The 20,032-nt window shown below is 40.0% G+C and overlaps 1 pseudogene; it reads left to right on the top strand.

The window, feature by feature from the left end:
• Positions 1-20,032, top strand: part of LOC106569591 (PDZ domain-containing protein GIPC1-like) — a 120,169-nt pseudogene that overhangs the window by 25,793 nt on the left and 74,344 nt on the right.

Here is a 20,032-nt window from a genome sequence, read left to right as displayed (position 1 = left end):
ACAGTGAATTATAAGTGAAATAATCTGTCTGTAAACAATTGTTTGAAAAATTACTTATGTCATGCACAAAGTAGATGTCCTAACCAACTTGCCAAAACTATAGTTTGTTAACAAGAAATTTGTGGAGTGAAAAACGAGTTTTAATGACTCCAACCTAAGTGTATGTAAACTTCTGATTGAAAATGTAGAGAATTAGAAAATAGAAAATTAAAGTAACAAATAATAAAAAGTAGCTGTAAAATAACAAACGAGGCTATTTACAGGGGGTACCGGTACACAGTCAATGTGCGGGGGCACCAGTTAGTCGAGGTAATTGAGGTAATATGTACATGTAGGTAGAGTTAAACTGACTATGCATAGATTATAAACAGAGAGTAGCAGCAGTGTAAAAGAGGGGTCTGGGTAACAAACGAATGCTTCTTACAAAAATGAATCACGCTGATGTGTTCTCATAGAACTGAGATGTTTCATCAATATTTAATATACTGAACAAAAATATAAATGAAACATGTATGTTTCATGAGCTGAAATTAAAGATCCCAGAAATGTTCCATACACACAAAAAGCTTATTTCTCTCAAATGTTGTGCACAAATGTCTTTATATCCCTGTTAGTGAGCATTTCTCCTTTGCCAAGATGATCCATCCACCAGACAGGTGTGGCATATCAAGAAGCTGATTAAACAGCATGATCATTACATAGGTGCACCTTGTGCTGGGGACAATAAAAGACCACTCAAACATTTTTAAGGGAGCGTGCAATTGGCATACTGACTGCAGGAATGTCCACCAGAACTGTTGCCAGAAAATATAATGTTCATTTCTCTACCATAAGCCGCCTTCAACGTCATTTTAGAGAATTAACCAAACCAGCCCAGGACCTCCACATCAAATCAAATCAAATGTATTTATATAGCCCTTCTTACATCAGCTGATATCTCATAGTGCTGTACAGAAACCCAGCCTAAAACCCCAAACAGCAAGCAATGCAGGTGTAGAAGCACGGTGGCTAGGAAAAACTCCCTAGAAAGGCCAAAACCTAGGAAGAAACCTAGAGAGGAACCAGGCTATGAGGGGTGGTCAGTCCTCTTCTGGCTGTGCCGGGTGGAGATTATAACAGCACATGGCCAAGATGTTCAAATGTTCATAAATGACCAGCATGGTCAAATAATAATCATAGTAGTTGTCGAGGGTGCAACAAGTCAGTAACACAAGAGTAAGTGTCAGTTGGCTTTTTCATAGCCGATCTTTGAGAGTATCTCTACCGCTCCTGCTGTCTCTAGAGAGTTGAAAACAGCAGGTCTGGGACAGGTAGCACGTCCGGTGAACAGGTCAGGGTTCCAGCAGGTCTGGGACAGCAGGTCTGGGACAGGTAGCACGTCCGGTGAACAGGTCAGGGTTCCATTGCTGCAGGCAGAACAGTTGGAACTGGAGCAGCAGCACGGCCAGGTGAACTGGGGACAGCAAGGAGTCATCAAGCCAGGTAGTCCTGAGGCATGGTCCTAGGGCTCAGGTCCTCCGAGAGAGAGAAAGAAAGAAAGAGAGAAAGAGAGAATTAGAGAGAGCATATTTAAATTCACACAGGACACCGGAAAAGACAAGAGAAATACTCCAGATGTGACAGACTGACCCTTGCCCCCCGACACATAAACTACTGCAGCATAAATACTGGAGGCTGAGACAGGAGGGGTCAGGAGACACTGTGGCCCCATCCGATGAAACCCCCGGACAGGGCCAAACAGGTAGGCCTCGCTTCTTCACCAGCGAGATCGTCTGAAACAAGCCACCCGGACACCTGGTGAAACTGGGTTTACACAACCAAAGAATTTCTGCACAAACTGTCAGAAACTGTCTCAGTAAAGCTCATCTGCGTGCTCGTTGTCCTCATCAGGGTCTTGACCTGACTGCAGTTCGGCCTCAGTGGGCAAATGCTCATCTTCGATGGCCACTGGCAGGTTGGAGAAGTGTGCTCTTCACGGATGAATCCAGGTTTCAACTGTACCGGCCAGATGGCAGACAGTGTGTATGGCGTCGTGTCGGCGAGCGTTTTGCTGATGTCAACGTTGTGAACAGAGTGCCCCATGGTGGCGGTGGGGTTATGGTAAGGAGAGGCGTAAACTACGGCAACGAACACAACTGCAGTTTATCAATGGCAAAGAGATACCGTGGTGAGATCGAGGCCCATTGTCGTGCCATTCATCCGCCACCATCACCTCATGTTTCAGCATGATAATGCACAGCCCCATGTCACAAGGATCTGTACACAATTCCTGGAAGCTGAAAATGTCCCAGTTCTTCCATGGCCTGCATACTTACCAGACATGTCACCCATTGAGCATGTTTGGGATGCTCTGGATCAACGTGCACGACAGCGTGTTCCAGTTCCCACCAATATCCAGACACTTCTCACAGCCATTGAAGAGGAGTGGGACAACGTTCCACAGGCCACAATCAACAGCCTGATCAACTCTATGTGAAGGAGATGTGTTGCGCTGCATCAGGCAAATGGTGGTCACCATTTTTAAGGGATCTGTGACCAACAGATACCTACATATCTGTATTCCCAGTTATGTGAAATCCAAAGATTAATTCATTTCTTTCAATTGACAGATTTCTCTGTAAAATCTTTGAAATTGTTGCATGTTGCGTTTATATTTTTGTTCAGTGTACATATTACATTGTATGTTCTGTTCTCATAGAACTGAGATGTTTCATCAGTATTTAATATGAAGTTTATCTCATCAATACCTCTCAACATTAATATGTCTGTCTGTCTGTCTGTCTGTCTGTCTGTCCCCAGATCATGTTCATTAATATGTCTGTCTGTCTGTCTGTCCCCAGATCCTGTTCATTAATATGTCTGTCTGTCTGTCTGTCTGTCTGTCTGTCTGTCCCCAGATCCTGTTCATTTGTCTGTCTGTCTGTCTGTCTGTCTGTCTGTCTGTCCCCAGATCCTGTTCATTAATCTGTCTGTCTGTCTGTCTGTCTGTCTGTCTGTCTCTCCCCAGATCCTGTTCATTAAGATGTCTGTCTGTCTGTCTGTCCCCAGATCCTGTTCATTAATATGTCTGTCTGTCTGTCCCCAGATCCTGTTCATTAATATGTCTCTCTGTCTGCCTTCCCTGTGGCTCAGTTGGTAAAGCATGGTGTTTGCAACGCCAGGGTTGTGGGTTCGATTCCCACGGGGGGCCAGCACAAAAAAAAAATGTATGAAATGTATGTATTCACCACTGTAAGTCGCTCTGGATAAGAGTGTCTGCTAAATGACTAAAATGTAAATGTCTGTCCCCAGATCCTGTTCATTAATATGTCTGTCTTTCCCCAGATCCTGTTCATTAATGTCTGTCTGTCTGTCCCCAGATCCTGTTCATTAATACGTCTGTCTGTCCCCAGATCCTGTTCTGTACATTGAACACCCATAAGGTCGACATGGAGAAGCTGCTCGGTGGTCAGATTGGCCTGGAGGACTTTATATTCGCCCACATTAAAGCGATGAAGAAAGAGGCGGAGGTGTTTAAATCAGAGGACGCCCTGGGACTCACCATCACAGATAATGGGGCGGGATACGCCTTCATCAAGGTATGTAGGAGTTCATCTGTTTATACGATCTATCAGTGAATCAATCGAATAGATTGAATCAATGAAATCAATCAATTTATTGAATTGTATCTCATATATATTATACAATGGTTGAATCATTAAAGGGCCAGTGCAGTCAAAAAACTTTAAAGATACAGGGCGAGACCCAGATGCAGACACTGGAGGCAGATGGTTCGAGTCTGATATTTCTTATAAAATAAGGGGCAGGAAAGAGACAGATTGTGGACAGGCAAAAGATCATAACCAGGTCGGAGTCCAGGAAGTACAGAGTGGCAGGCAGGCTCGAGGTCAAGGCAGGTTGAATGATCAGGCAGGCGGGCTCAGTGTCAGGGCAGGCTGAATGGTCAGGCAGGCGGGCTCAGTGTCAAGGCAGGTTGAATGGTCAGGCAGGCGGGCTCAGTGTCAGAACAGGCAAAGGTCAGAACCGGGAGGACTAGAACAACAGAGACTTGGAAAAAGCAGAAGCACGGAAAAACACGCTGATTGACTTGGCATGACAAGACGAACTGGCAACAAACAAACAGAGAACACAGGACTAAATACCCTGGGAATAATGGGGAAAACGGGTGACACCTGGAGGTGAGTGGAGACAATCACAAAGACAGGTGAAACAGATCAGGGCGTGACAAAAACATGATTTTCCTGTATTTTATATACTGTATATTTCCACACTATGAGGTTGAAATAATACTGGGAAATTGTCCCACTCAGAACCTCTCTGCCAATAACAGCTATGTTCCCTTCCCACTCAGAACCTCTCTACCAATAACAGCTAGGTTCCCTTCCCCACTCAGAACCTCTCTGCCAATAACAGCTATGTTCCCTCCCCACTCAGAACCTCTCTGCCAATAACAGTTAGGTTCCCTCCCCTCTCAGAACCTCTCTACCAATAACAGCTAGGTTCCTTCCCCACTCAGAACCTCTCTACCAATAACAGCTAGGTTCCCTCCCCACTCAGAACCTCTCTACCAATAACAGCTAGGTTCCCTCCCCACTCAGACCCTCTCTACCAATAACAGCTAGGTTCCCTCCCCACTCAGACCCTCTCTACCAATAACAGCTAGGTTCCCTCCCCACTCAGACCCTCTCTACCAATAACAGCTAGGTTCCCTCCCCACTCAGACCCTCTCTACCAATAACAGCTAGGTTCCCTCCCCCACTCAGACCCTCTCTACCAATAACAGCTAGGTTCCCTCCCCACTCAGACCCTCTCTACCAATAACAGCTAGGTTCCCTCCCCCACTCAGACCACTCCCAGACAGTCCGAGCAAAATTCTTGGTTGAGAAATGATTAATGATTATTGAAGAGATGCAAGTTTAGTTCTCCTTAAGGTCAGAGTTTTCCACCAATGTCTTGCATAGAGAGAGTGAAACCGATTGCTCCAAGACGCCACCTTGTGTTCGTGAAGCGTCATGTCATCATGGCATCTTCAGCGCATTACACACCAGTTATTTACTTTGTGCTTGATAAGGGTTTTGATTAATCAGCGTTTACATTGGACAGATAAGACAGACACCCCCACATCAGACAGACACCCCAACATCAGACAGACACCCCAACATTAGACAGACACCTCACATCAGACAGACACCCCAGATCAGACAGACACCCCACATCAGAATGACACCCCAGATCAGACAGACACCCCACATCAGACAGACACCCCAACATCAGACAGACACCCCAACATCAGACAGACACCCCACATCAGACAGACACCCCAGATCAGACAGACACCCTAGATCAGACAGACACCCCACATCAGACAGACACCCCAACATCAGACAGACACCCCAGATCAGACAGACACCCCAGATCAGACAGACTCCCCAGATCAGACAGACTCCCCAGATCAGACAGACACCCCACATCAGACAGACACCCCACATCAGACAGACACCCCAGGGGACACAAACCTGCTTAGGGACAATGGCTGAGTCCCAAATGACACCCTATTCCCTATGTATGGCACTACATTAGACCAGGGCTATTCCCTATATATGGTACTACATTAGACCAGGGCTATTCCTTATGTAGGGCCCTACATTTCACCAGGGATATTCCTTATGTAGGGCCCTACATTTCACCAGGGCTATTCCTTATGTAGGGCCCTACATTTCACCAGGGCTATTCCTTATGTAGGGCCCTACATTTCACCAGGGCTATTCCCTATGTAGGGCACTACATTTCACCAGGGCTATTCCTTATAATGGGGCCTTACATTTCACCAGGGCTATTCCCTATGTAGGGCCCTACATTTGACCAGGGCCCATAGTAATAGTGGATATTGTGAAGTGGTATGCAGGGAGCTGGTCGATGATGAGGGTTTACTGAGTGTGAAACTCCCTCTCACAATTCAACGGCTCAGACACGAGACGTAAGTGGCAGGGTCTACAGACAATCATGGATTACAAAAAGAAAACCAGCCACGTCGCGGGGCCCGCTACCAAGGACTGTGGGCTCTCCTCCTCCGTGGCCGACGTGATCAAGATATTTAAACGTGTTAACCCTCGCAAGGTTGCCAGCCCAGACGTCATCCCTAGCCGCGTCCTCAGAGCATGCGCAGACCAGCTGGCTGGTGTGTTTACGGACATATTCAATCTCTCCCTATCCCAGTCTGTTGTCCCCACTCGCTTCAAGATGGCCACCATTGTTCCTGTACTCAAGAAAGCTAAGGTAACTGAGCTAAATGACTATCGCCCCGTAGCACTCACTTCTGTCATCATGAAGTGCTTTGAGAGACTAGTCAAGGATCATATCACCTCCACCTTACCTGACACCCTAGACCCACTTCAATTTGCTTACCGCCCCAATAGGTCCACTGATGATGCAATCGCCATCACTCTGCACACTGCCCTATCCCATCTGGACAAGAGGAATACCTATGTAAGAATGCACCTCTGGCCTGCTCGCCTCCCTACCTCTGAGGAAGCACAGTTCCCGCTCAGCCCAGTCAAAACTGTTCGCTGCTCTGGCACCCCAATGGTGGAACAAGCTCCCTCACGACGCCAGGACAGCGGAGTCAATCACCACCTTCCGGAGACACCTGAAAACCCACCTCTTTAAGGAATACCTGGGATAGGATAAAGTAATCCTTCTAACCCCCCCTTAAAATATTTAGATTCACTATTGTAAAGTGGTTGTTCCACTGGATATTATAAGGTGAATGCACCAATTTGTAAGTCGCTCTGGATAAGAGCGTCAGCTAAATGACTTAAATGTAAATGTAAATGTAAATGTGCTGTTCATTGACTACAGCTCAGCATTCAACACCATAGTACCCTCCAAACTCGTCATTAAGCTGGAGGCCCTGGGTCTGAACCCCGCCCTGTGCAACTGGGTCCTGGACTTCCTGACGGCTGCCCCCAGGTGGTGAAGGTAGGAAACAACACCTCCACTTCGCTGATCCTCAACACAGGGGCCCCACAAGGGTGCGTGCTCAGCCCTCTCCTGTACTCTTGTTCATCCATGACTGCCTGGCCACGCACGCCTCCAACTCAATCATTAAGTTTGCAGACGACACAACAGTAGTGGGCTTGATTACCAACAATGACGAGACGGCCTTCAGGGAGGAGGTGAGGGCCCTTGCGGACTGGTGCCAGGAAAACAACCTCTCACTCAACATCAACAAAATGAAGGAGCTGATCGTGGACTTCAGGAAACAGCAGAGGGAGCACCCCTCTATCCACATCGACGGGACAGTAGTGGAGAAGGTGGAAGGTTTTAAGTTCCTCGGCGTACACATCACGGACAAACTGAAATGGTCCACCCACACAGACAGTTTGGTGAAGAAGGCGCAACAGCGCCTCTTCAACCTCAGAAGACTGAAGAAATTTGGCATGGACACTTAAGACCCTCACAAACTTTTACAGATGCATCATCGAGAGCATCCTGTCGTGCTGTATCACCGCCTGGTACGGAAACTGCACCGCTCGCAAACCACAGGGCTCTCCAGAGGGTGGTGAGGTCTGCCCAACGCATCACCGGGGACAAACTGCCTACAATCCAGGACACCTACAGCACCCGATGTCACAGGAAGGCTGAAAAGATAATCAAGGACATCAACCACCCGAGCCACTGCCTGTTCACCCCGAGTTGGGACCGAGAAACTGAAAAAAGCTTCTATCTCAAGGCCATCAGACTGTTAAATAGCCATCACTAGCCGGCCTCCATCCAGTTACTCAACCCTGCACCTTAGAGGCTGCTGCCCTATATACATAGACATGGAATCACTGGCCGCTTTAATAATGTTTACATACTGCTTTACTCATCTCATATGTATATACTGTATTCTATTCTACTGTATTTTAGTCAACGCCACTCTGATATTGCTCATCCGTATATTAATATATTTCTTAATTCCATTTTGTAGAATCAGCCTGTATTAGATGGATAATTCATATTCACACAACAACCAAAACCCATCCAGCACAGAACAGATGCTCCTAAAATTAGGAGATAAATCTGCATTGCAAATATCTGTTCTTTATTTAAACTCTATGAAGCCTCTAATTATCAAAGAGAAGCCCTTTCAACTTGTCCTTTATAGGACGTTTCTTGTAGACAGTTTTTTTTTTTACTCATCTTTTTTCGGGATCACCTGTAAAGGATAAATCACACAACGCACTGTAGCATCATTCATTTGTTGTAACTGATTGTAGATTGAACTTAAAACATATTTAAGAAGTCGTTTTTGTCTGAAATTAAAGAAGGCAAAAAGTTGTGATTGTAACTGACAATTAACCTGTAAATCTATGTCGTATGTTTGAATTGTTTACGTGTTCGTTATGCGGGAGAAATGATAAGACAAGCGGAACTACGTGGCTGAGAACTGTTGTAACGGGGATCATTATCGTAGTAACACCTTTTGGAGTGAAGGACAAACTGCGCTGTGTTAGTTTAGTTTTCATGTCTTCGGGTGTAGTTCGTAAAAGTTGAAGTGTGTATGTTAGGATGGTAACGTTATAATAATTAAGGGTGAAGTGTGTATGTTAGGATGGTAACGTTATAATAATTAAGGGTGTAGCGTGTATGTTAGGATGGTAACGTTATAATAATTAAGGGTGTAGCGTGTATGTTAGGATGGTAACGTTATAATAATTAAGGGTGAAGTGTGTATGTTAGGATGGTAACGTTATAATAATTAAGGGTGAAGTGTGTATGTTAGGATGGTAACGTTATAATAATTAATGGTGAAGTGTGTATGTTAGGATGGTAACGTTATAATAATTAAGGGTGAAGTGTGTATGTTAGGATGGTAACGTTATAATAATTAAGGGTGAAGTGTGAATTCATGCCAGGAATAATAAGTGTGAAGTTTGATTTCCTCCCTTCTGTAATAAGCAGCCAATGAGGTATTTTTCCTTTATTCATGTGTTTAATCTGATACTTTTATAGCTCCAGCTAAACTGTGTATGTATGTAAGCACTTCAGAGTTATACCAAGCTAATAAGTCACTCATAAGACAAGAAGGTTGTAAGAGTGTGCTTAACTGTATTTTCATTTACTTTATAGTTCTCACAGAAGGTGATAATTTTGACTAAAACTACAGAATAAAGCCACCAGTTAAAATCAAGGAACGGTTGCGCTCGTGGTTACTGGAGGGAGCTACAGGGATAATGTCAACATTTAGCTCCTCTCTCTCTCTCTCTCTCTCTCTCTCTCTCTCTCTCTCTCTCTCTGTCTCTCTCTGTCTCTGTCTCTCTCTCTGCCTGTCTGTCTGTCTGTCTGTCTGTCTGTCTGTCTGTCTGTCTGTCTGTCTGTCTGTCTCTCTTCCACTGTCTCTCTCTCCATCTCTTCCTCTGTCTCTCTCTCTCCATCTCTCTTTATCCCTCTGTCTCACTCTCTTTCTCTATCTCTCCCCTCTCTCAATTCAATAGACTTTATTGACATGGCAAGTTAAATGACTTACATTGTCAAAGTATACATTTAACAAAAATGGTGGGACCAACAACAATAATAATAGTAGTATTGGAAATGGGATTACCATGACAACAATATTAATGAGAATGATACATACATTAAATCAATAGTAGTAGACCAGTCTCAACATGACTGAGAAGACACATGATGTGGTATGAAAGACAACACAAACAAAAAAACATGACATTATACTTTTCAGTGGCTGTCCCTCAGGTTGTGGCAGGAGGACATATACAGTGGGGGAAAAAAGTATTTGATCCCCTGCTGATTTTGTATGTTTGCCCACTGATAAAGAAAGGATCAGTATGTAATTTTAATGGTAGGTTTATTTGAACAGTGAGAGACAGAATAACAACAAAAATATCCAGAAAAACGCATGTCAAAAATGTTATAAATTGATTTGCATTTTAATGAGGGAAATAAGTATTTGACCCCCTCTCAATCAGAAAGATTTCTGGCTCCCAGGTGTCTTTTATACAGGTAACGAGCTGAGATTAGGAGCACACTCTTAAAGGGAGTGCTCCTAATCTCAGCTTGTTACCTGTATAAAAGACACCTGTCCACAGAAGCAATCAATCAATCAGATTCCAAACTCTCCACCATGGCCAAGACCAAAGAGCTCTCCAAGGATGTCAGGGTCAAGATTGTAGACCTACACAAGGCTGGAATGGGCTACAAGACCATCGCCAAGCAGCTTGGTGAGAAGGTGACAACAGTTGGTGCGATAATTCGCAAACGGAAGAAACACAAAATAACTGTCAATATCCCTCGGCCTGGGGCTCCATGCAAGATCTCACCTCGTGGAGTTGCAATGATCATGAGAACGGTGAAGAATCAGCCCAGAACTACACGGGAGGATCTTGTCAATGATCTCAATGCAGCTAGGACCATAGTCACCAAGAAAACAATTGGTACCACACTACGCCGTGAAGGACTGAAATCCTGCAGCGCCCGCAAGGTCCCCCTGCTCAAGAATACATATACATGCCCGTCTGAAGTCTGCCAATGAACATCTGAATGATTCAGAGGACAACTGGTGAAAGTGTTGTGGTCAGATTAGAGCAAAATGGAGCTCTTTGGCATCAACTCAACTCGCCGTGTTTGGAGGAGGAGGAATGCTGCCTATGACCCCAAGAACACCATCTCCACCGTCAAACATGGAGGTGGAAACATTATGCTTTGGGGGTGTTTTTCTGCTAAGGGGACAGGACAACTTCACCGCATCATTTGACAGGGCCATGTACTGTCAAATCCTGGGTGAGAACCTCCTTCCCTCAGCCAGGGCATTGAAAATGGGTCGTGGATGGGTATTCCAGCATGACAATGACCCAAAACACACGGCCAAGGCAACAAAGGAGTAGCTCAAGAAGAAGCACATTAAGGTCCTGGAGTGGCCTAGCCAGTCTCCAGACCTTAATCCCATAGAAAATCTGTGGAGGGAGCTGAAGGTTCGAGTTGCCAAATGTCAGCCTCAACCTTAATGATTTGGAGAAGATCTGCAACGAGGAGTGGGACAAAATCCCTCCTGAGATGTGTGCAAACCTGGTGGCCAACTACAAGAAACGTCTGACCTCTGTTATTGTCAACAAGGGTTTTGCCACCAAGTACTAAGTCATGTTTTGCAGAGGGGTCAAACACTTATTTCCCTCATTAAAATGCAAATCATTTTATAAAATTTTTCTGTATTTTTTTGTTGTTATTCTGTCTCTCATTGTTCAAATAAACCTACCATTAAAATTATAGACTGATCATTTCTTTGTAAGTGGGCAAACGTACAAAATCAGCAGGGGATCAAATACTTTTTTCCCTCACTGTATTTGGCTGCCAAAACACATTTTCACCCAAATAAATATGAGATTTTTTCTTCATCTTTTATAGTTTCAAATTCTTTGTAATGAATTATAATTTTGGGAAAGAAATATTCTCTTAGGTCTGAGTATTTGTCACAGTGTAATAGGAAATGCAGCCTGTCCTCTCTGGGCAGCCAGACTGTCCTCTCTGGGCAGCCAGACTGTCCTCTCTGGGCAGCCAGGTTTGTCTGTGATGACCGGTCTCTATAGCCAGGTTTTCCTCTCTGTGCAGCCAGGTATGTCTGTGATGACCGGTCTCTATAGCCAGACTGTCCTCTCTGGGCAGCCAGGTTTGTCTGTGACGACCGGTCTCTATAGCCAGACTGTCTTCTCTGGGCAGCCAGACTGTCCTCTCTGGGCAGCCAGCCTGTCCTCTCTGGGCAGCCAGGTTTGTCTGTGACGACCTGTCTCTATAGCCAGACTGTCCTCTCTGGGCAGCCAGGTTTGTCTGTGACGACCGGTCTCTATAGCCAGACTGTCCTCTCTGGGCAGCCAGGTTTATCTGTGATGACCGGTCTCTATAGCCAGACTGTCCTCTCTGGGCAGCCAGGTTTATCTGTGATGACCGGTCTCTATAGCCAGACTGTCCTCACTGGGCAGCCAGGTTTGTCTGTGACGACTGGTCTCTATAGCCAGACTGTCCTCTCTGGGCAGCCAGGTTTGTCTGTGACGACCGGTCTCTATAGCCAGACTGTCCTCTCTGGGCAGCCAGGTTTGCCTGTGACGACCGGTCTCTATAGCCAGACTGTGCTCACTGAGTCTGTACCTAGTCAGTGTTTTCCTCAGTTTTCTATCAGTCACAGTGCTCAGATGGTCTGCTAACATGTACTGTCTGTTTAGAGACAAATAGCATTGAAGTTTACTTAGATTTTTTGTGGTGTCTTTCCAATAGATTTATATATTTTTATTTTTGCTTTGTGATGATTTGGTTGGGCCAGATGTTCTGAGTGCTGTCCTGAGGCTCTATGGGGTTGGTTTGGGTTAGTGAACTGAGCCTCAGAACCAGCTGGCTGAGGGGGACTCTTCTCTTGTTTCATCTCTTGACATTGAAGGGCTGTGTGATAAAATGTCTTAGGGTCACTTGTTTTTAGATGTGTCTCTCTCTCTCTCTCTCTCTCTCCCCCGGTCCCCCAACAGCGTATCAAGGAGGGCAGTGTGGCGGACAAGGTGAAGGTGATCTCTGTAGGAGATCACATAGAATGCATCAACGGGAAGAACATTGTGGGATCCCGTCACTACGAGGTGGCTCGCATGCTGAAGGAACTACCTAAGCAGCAGAAGTTCACCCTCAAACTGGTGGAGCCCATGAAGGCCTTCGGTGAGTGGACAGCTGGGGACTAGTGTAGGATTTAACATTTTGTAGAGACCAAGGTCTTCTGTGAGGGTATGGGACAAGGGTAGAGGTCTCCAACTCTGTAGGGAGCTGTAGGGTGTGCAGGCCCAGCACTAACACAACTGATTGTAGTCCAGACTACCTGTAGTTATCACACAGAGTTTGACGTGATTGTAGTCCAGACTACCTGTAGTTATCACACAGAGTTTGACGTGATTGTAGTCCAGACTACCTGTAGTTATCACACAGAACTTGACGTGATTGTAGTCCAGACTACCTGTAGTTATCACACAGAGCTTGACGTGATTGTAGTCCAGACTACCTGTAGTTATCACACAGAGCTTGACGTGATTGTAGTCCAGACTACCTGTAGTTATCACACAGAGCTTGACGTGATTGTAGTCCAGACTACCTGTAGTTATCACACAGAGCTTGACGTGATTGTAGTCCAGACTACCTGTAGTTATCACACAGAGCTTGACGTGATTGTAGTCCAGACTACCTGTAGTTATCACACAGAGCTTGACGTGATTGTAGTCCAGACTACCTGTAGTTATCACACAGAGCTTGACGTAATTGTAGTCCAGACTACCTGTAGTTATCACACAGAGCTTGACGTGATTGTAGTCCAGACTACCTGTAGTTATCACACAGAGCTTGACGTGATTGTAGTCCAGACTACCTGTAGTTATCACACAGAGCTTGACGTGATTGTAGTCCAGACTACCTGTAGTTATCACACAGAGCTTGACGTGATTGTAGTCCAGACTACCTGTAGTTATCACACAGAGCTTGACGTGATTGTAGTCCAGACTACCTGTAGTTATCACACAGAGCTTGACGTGATTGTAGTCCAGACTACCTGTAGTTATCACACAGAGCTTGACGTGATTGTAGTCCAGACTACCTGTAGTTATCACACAGAGCTTGACGTGATTGTAGTCCAGACTACCTGTAGTTATCACACAGAGCTTGACGTAATTGTAGTCCAGACTACCTGTAGTTATCACACAGAGCTTGACGTGATTGTAGTCCAGACTACCTGTAGTTATCACACAGAGCTTGACGTAATTGTAGTCCAGACTACCTGTAGTTATCACACAGAGCTTGACGTGATTGTAGTCCAGACTACCTGTAGTTATCACACAGAGCTTGACGTGATTGTAGTCCAGACTACCTGTAGTTATCACACAGAGCTTGACGTGATTGTAGTCCAGACTACCTGTAGTTATCACACAGAGCTTGACGTGATTGTAGTCCAGACTACCTGTAGTTATCACACAGAGCTTGACGTGATTGTAGTCCAGATTACCTGTAGTTATCACACAGAGCTTGACGTGATTGTAGTCCAGACTACCTGTAGTTATCACACAGAGCTTGACGTGATTGTAGTCGAGACTACCTGTAGTTATCACACAGAGCTTGATGTAATTCTAGATGCTTTGTCACATATATATACCAGCCCACTTGTAAAAACACATTTGTATGTCAGAGACGCATTAGCCACATTTGAAAGCATTATCTCTGAACCGTTTACGTGAAGTGTATTTATGGTGCTGAACAGAGATGCTGGAGCCGAGGTCGAAGGGAGCCAAGCCGGACAGTGACAATAAGATGGGGACAGGGAGAGGGACTCTGAGACTGCGCTCCAGGGGCCCTGCTACCGTAGAGGAAGTGGTGAGTGTATTCATGTCCCCTTACACCCCTCCCAATACCACCCTTGGGGGTTCCCGCTGATGTTGGGCTAAGCAGTGGTTTGGAAAAAGTGATGTAATCATTTGTATCATTATCTATTACTATACAGTGTATTATATGTTACTATACATTATCTATTACTGTACAGTGTATTATCTATTACTATACAGTGTATTATCTGTTACTATACAGTGTATTATCTGTTACTATACAGTGTATTATCTATTACTATACAGTGTATTATCTGTTACTATACAGTGTATTATCTGTTACTATACAGTGTATTATATATTACTATACAGTGTATTATCTGTTACTATACATGATCTATTACTGTACAGTGTATTATCTATTACTATACAGTGTATTATCTGTTACTATACAGTGTATTATCTGTTACTATACATTATCTATTACTATACAGTGTAATATCTATTACTATACAGTGTATTATCTGTTATTATACAGTGTATTATCTATTACTATACAGTGTATTATCTGTTACTATACAGTGTATTATATATTACTATACAGTGTATTATCTGTTACTATACATTATCTATTACTATACAGGGTATTATCTGTTACTATACAGTGTATTATCTATTACTATACGGTGTATTATCTGTTACTATACAGTGTATTATCTGTTACTATACAGTGTATTATCTGTTACTATACAGTGTATTATCTATTACTATACAGTGTATTATCTGTTACTGTACAGTGTATTATCTGTTACTATACATTATCTATTACTAAACAGTGTATTATCTATTACTATACAGTGTATTATTTGTTACTATACAGTGTATTATCTATTACTATACAGTGTATTATCTGTTACTATGCAGTGTATTATCTGTTACTATACAGTGTATTATCTATTACTATACAGTGTATTATCTGTTACTATACAGTGTATTATCTGTTACTATACAGTGTATGATCTGTTACTATACAGTGTATTATCTATTACTATACAGTGTATTATCTGTTACTGTACAGTGTAATATCTGTTACTGTACAGTGTATTATCTGTTACTATACAGTGTATTATCTATTACTATACAGTGTATTATCTGTTACTGTACATTTTCTGTTACTATACCGTGTATTATCTATTACTACACAGTGTATTATCTGTTACTATACAGTGTATAATCTATTACTATACAGTGTATTATCTGTTGCTATACAGTGTATTATCTATTACTATACAGTGTATTATCTGTTACTATACATTATCTATTACTGTACAGTGTATTATCTATTACTATACAGTGTATTATCTTTTACTATACAGTGTTATATCTGTTACTATACAGTGTATTATCTGTTAATGTACATGATCTGTTACTATACAGTGTATTATCTATTACTATACAGTGTATTATCTATCAGATGCACTATTGTAAAGTGGTTGTTCCACTGGATATTATAAGGTGAATGCACCAATTTGTAAGTCGCTCTGGATAAGAGCGTCTGCTAAATGACTTAAATGTTAAATGTTAAATGTTATCTGTTACTGTACATTATCTGTTACTATACAGTGTATTATCTGTTACTATACATTATCTATTACTATACAGTGTATTATGTATTACTATACAGTGTATTATCTGTTACTATACAGTGTATTATCTGTTACTATACAGTGTATTATCTGTTACTGTACAGTGTATTATCTGTTACTGTTCAGTGTATTATCTGTTACTATACAGTGTATTATCTGTTACTCTACAGTGTATTATATATTACTATACAGTGTATTATCTGTTACTGTACATTGTCTATTACTATACAGTGTATTATCTGTTACTGTAGATTGTCTATTACTATACAGTGTATTATCTTTTACTATACAGTGTATTATCTATTACTATACAGTGTATTATCTGTTACTGTTCAGTGTATTATCTGTTACTATACAGTGTATTATCTATTACTATACAGTGTATTATCTGTTACTGTACATTGTCTATTACTATACAGTGTATTATCTATTACTATACAGTGTATTATCTGTTACTATACAGTGTATTATCTATTACTATTATCTGTTACTGTACAGTGTATTATCTATTACTATACAGTGTATTATCTATTACTATACAGTGTATTATCTATTACTATACAGTGTATTATCTGTTACTATACAGTGTATTATCTGTTACTCTACAGTGTATTATATATTACTATACAGTGTATTATCTGTTACTGTAGATTGTCTATTACTATAGCGTGTATTATCTGTTACTATACAGTGTATTATATATTACTATACAGTGTATTATCTGTTACTGTACATTGTCTATTACTATACAGTGTATTATCTGTTACTGTAGATTGTCTATTACTATACAGTGTATTATCTTTTACTATACAGTGTATTATCTATTACTATACAGTGTATTATCTGTTACTGTTCAGTGTATTATCTGTTACTATACAGTGTATTATCTATTACTATACAGTGTATTATCTGTTACTGTACATTATCTATTACTATACAGTGTATTATCTATTACTACACAGTGTATTATCTGTTACTGTACATTGTCTATTACTATACAGTGTATTATCTATTACTATACAGTGTATTATCTGTTACTATACAGTGTATTATCTATTACTATTATCTGTTACTGTACAGTTTATTATCAATTACTATACAGTGTATTATCTATTACTATACAGTGTATTATCTATTACTATACAGTGTATTATCTGTTACTATACAGTGTATTATCTGTTACTCTACAGTGTATTATATATTACTATACAGTGTATTATCTGTTACTGTAAATTGTCTATTACTATAGCGTGTATTATCTGTTACTATACAGTGTATTATCTGTTACTCTACAGTGTATTATCTGTTACTGTACAGTGTATTATCTATTACTATACAGTGTATTATCTGTTACTGTATATTATCTATTACTATACAGTGTATTATCTATTACTACAGTGTATTATCTGTTACTGTTCATTGTCTATTACTATACAGTGTATTATCTATTACTATGCAGTGTATTATCTATTACTATACAGTCTATATCTAATATGCAGTGTATTGTCTGTTACTGTACAGTGTATTATCTATTACTATACAGTGTATTATCTATTACTATACAGGTATTATCTATTACAATACAGTGTATTATCTGTTACTATACAGTGTATTTTCTGTTACTATACAGTGTATTATATATTACTATACAGTGTATTATCTGTTACTGTACATTGGCTATTACTATACAGTGTATTATCTGTTACTGTACATTGTCTATTACTATAGAGTGTATTATCTGTTACTGTACATTGTCTATAACTATACAGTGTATTATCTATTACTATACAGTGTATTATCTATTACTATACAGTGTATTATCTGTTACTATACAGTGTATTATCTGTTACTGTACAGTGTATTATATATTACTATACAGTGTATTATCTGTTACTGTACATTGTCTATTACTATACAGTGTATTATGTGTTACTATACATTATCTATTACTGTACAGTGTATTATCTATTACTATACAGTGTATTATCTATTACTATACAGTGTATTATCTGTTACTATACCGTGTATTATCTGTTACTGTACATTATCTGTTACTATACAGTGTATTATCTGTTACTATACATTATCTATTACTGTACAGTGTATTATCTATTACTATACAGTGTATTATCTGTTACTATACAGTGTATTATCTATTACTATACAGTGTATTATCTGTTACTATACATTATCTATTACTGTACAGTGTATTATCTATTACTATACAGTGTATTATCTGTTACTATACAGTGTATTATCTGTTACTATACAGTGTATTATCTGTTACTATACAGTGTATTATCTGTTACTATACAGTGTTTTATCTGTTACTATACAGTGTATTATCGGTTACTATACAGTGTATTATCTGTTACTATACAGTGTATTATCTATTACTATACAGTGTATTATCTATTACTATACAGTGTATTATCTGTTACTGTACAGTGTATTATCTGTTACTATACATTATCTATTACTATACAGTGTATTATCTATTACTATACAGTGTATTATTTGTTACTATACAGTGTATTATCTGTTACTATACAGTGTATTATCTGTTACTATACAGTGTATTATCTGTTACTATACAGTGTATTATCTATTACTATACAGTGTATTATCTGTTACTGTACATTATCTGTTACTATACAGTGTATTATCTATTACTACACAGTGTATTATCTGTTACTGTACATTGTCTATTACTATACAGTGTATTATCTATTACTATACAGTGTATTATCTGTTACTATACAGTGTATTATCTATTAATATACAGTGTATTATATATTACTATACGGTGTATTATCTGTTACTGTACATTGTCTATTACTATAGAGTTTATTATCTGTTACTATACAGTGTATTATCTATTACTATACAGTGTATTATCTGTTACTATACAGTGTATTATCTGTTACTATACCGTGTATTATCTGTTACTGTACATTATCTGTTACTATACAGTGTATTATCTGTTACTATACATTATCTATTACTGTACAGTGTATTATCTATTACTATACAGTGTATTATCTGTTACTATACAGTGTATTATCTATTACTATACAGTGTATTATCTGTTACTATACAGTGTATTATCTATTACTATACAGTGTATTATCTGTTACTATACATTATCTATTACTGTACAGTGTATTATCTATTACTATACAGTGTATTATCTGTTACTATACAGTGTATTATCTGTTACTATACAGTGTATTATCTGTTACTATACAGTGTATTATCTATTACTATACAGTGTATTATCTATTACTATACAGTGTATTATCTGTTACTGTACAGTGTATTATCTGTTACTATACATTATCTATTACTATACAGTGTATTATCTATTACTATACAGTGTATTATTTGTTACTATACAGTGTATTATCTGTTACTATACAGTGTATTATCTGTTACTATACAGTGTATTATCTATTACTATACAGTGTATTATCTGTTACTGTACATTTATCTGTTACTATACAGTGTATTATCTATTACTACACAGTGTATTATCTGTTACTGTACATTGTCTATTACTATACAGTGTATTATCTATTACTATACAGTGTATTATCTGTTACTATACAGTGTATTATCTATTACTATACAGTGTATTATATATTACTATACGGTGTATTATCTGTTACTGTACATTGTCTATTACTATAGAGTGTATTATCTGTTACTATACAGTGTATTATCTATTACTATACAGTGTATTATCTGTTACGATACAGTGTATTATCTATTACTATACAGTGTATTATCTGTTACTGTACATTATCTGTTACTATACAGTGTATTATCTGTTACTATACATTATCTATTACAGTACAGTGTATTATCTATTACTATACAGTGTATTATATTTTACTATACAGTGTATTATCTGTTACTATACAGTGTATTATCTGTTACTATACAGTGTATGATCTGTTACTATACAGTGTATTATCTATTACTATACAGTGTATTATCTGTTACTGTACAGTGTAATATCTGTTACTGTACAGTGTATTATCTGTTACTATACAG

This window comes from Salmo salar, chromosome ssa14 (assembly GCF_905237065.1).
Source record: "Salmo salar chromosome ssa14, Ssal_v3.1, whole genome shotgun sequence".
Classification (NCBI taxonomy): domain Eukaryota; kingdom Metazoa; phylum Chordata; class Actinopteri; order Salmoniformes; family Salmonidae; genus Salmo; species Salmo salar.
This window is presented reverse-complemented; position numbering and strand designations above follow the sequence as displayed.